This window comes from Aquarana catesbeiana, linkage group LG01 (genome assembly GCF_042186555.1).
Source record: "Aquarana catesbeiana isolate 2022-GZ linkage group LG01, ASM4218655v1, whole genome shotgun sequence".
NCBI lineage: Eukaryota > Metazoa > Chordata > Amphibia > Anura > Ranidae > Aquarana > Aquarana catesbeiana.
Window position 1 is genome coordinate 296,224,292 of NC_133324.1, and position 1,641 is coordinate 296,225,932.

The window sequence follows — 1,641 nt, forward strand, 5'->3', positions numbered from 1 at the left end:
TCCGCGTCGAGTGAGGCCACCACTCCCTTAGTCACCTCATCCGCTCTATCTATATGGGTATAAAGGCGTCTGATATTAATATCAGTTCCCCTTCCGGGCATGAAGCCCGTTTGGTCCCTGTGGATGAGGGCAGTAATGACCAAATTAAGCCTGTTGGCCAACACTTTCGCCAGCACCTTTGCATCGACGTTTAGAAGGGATATGGGGCGATACGAGGAGCATAACGTGGGGTCCTTCCCCGGCTTAGGGATCACCACTATAATTGCTTCGCTCATTGTGTCCGGGAGTTTTTTAAGACGCCCCGCCGCAGAGAAGAGGTCCTGTAATTTATCAACTAGTTCTGTTGCGTACTGTTTGTAAAACTCCACTGGGATGCCATCAGGACCCGGTGTTTTCCCTGACTGCATTGATTTAAGTGCCCGGAGTATTTCCAGAGACGTAATTGGGGCGTCGAGCTTGTCGCGGTACGTAGCTGTAAGGGTTGGGATGTCAATATCATCTAAGTATGCTCCTAGATCTTCTCTTCTATAGTCTGCCCTGGAGCTGTAGAGGGATTCATAGAATTCTGCAAAACAGCCATTTATCCCTTCCGGTGTATGGATCAACTGTCCCGATAGGTCTTTAACACATGAGATACTCGGCCCACCAGCCTGTTCCCTGGAGAGCCAGGCCAGCAGACGGCCTGACCTCTCTCCCTGCTCAAAAATCCGCTGAGACTGAGCCAACATTTTCTTCTGGGTGAGAGCGGTACGAAGACGCACCACCTCCTTTGTCATGAGTTGTAGATGCGAATAGTGCACAGGGTCTCGGGTACGAACAAAAAGAGCCTCCGCACTGCCCGCATCCCGCTCAGCCTTGATCAAATCTGCCCTACGCTCTCGTCGGACTCTGGCAATGATGGTCTGGTACTGCCCCCGCGTTGTGGCCTTAAAGGCGTCCCACACTACTGTGGGGTCTGCCGAGCCCACATTTACTGCCCAAAAGTCTAGGAGTTCCGTCCTAAATTGGGAATCTACTGCAGTGTCTGAGATCCAAAATCTGGAGAGCCTCCATACCCTTGCCACTGGGCCTAGGGAGAGATCCAAAGACAACAGCAAGGGTGCGTGGTCGGAAATACCCCTAGGGAGGATTTGTATGTCTGTGACCCGTGGGAGTACCTGGCTCCCTGCAAAGACCAAGTCTATACGGGAAAAAGTTCTGTGAGAGGCCGAGTGACATGTGTATGCCCTGGTCTGGGGGTGACGCCACCTCCAGACATCCGTCAAGCCATAGGTATCTGCCCACTCAGCCAACCCAGAGCAATGATGTCCCGCAGGAGTTAGCCTGTCGAAATCCGGGTCAGGGACCAGATTAAAATCACCGAGTATAACAGTATTGTCAGATGCAAAATCGGCTATCTTGCTAGTGATCTGGTTGAGCACCACCAAGGAAGCCGGGGGAGGCAAATACAAGCCCACAATGGTCCACGTTAAAGAATATATTTTGGCATGCATAATGACATATCGGCCATCAGGGTCGAGGGCCAAATCCAAGAGCCGAAAGGGGAGTGACTTCAATACCAAAATAGTAACACCCCTAGAGAAAGAGGAGTGCGTGGAATGATAGTGGTGGCCCACCCAAGGTTTTTTAAGAGCCATAACC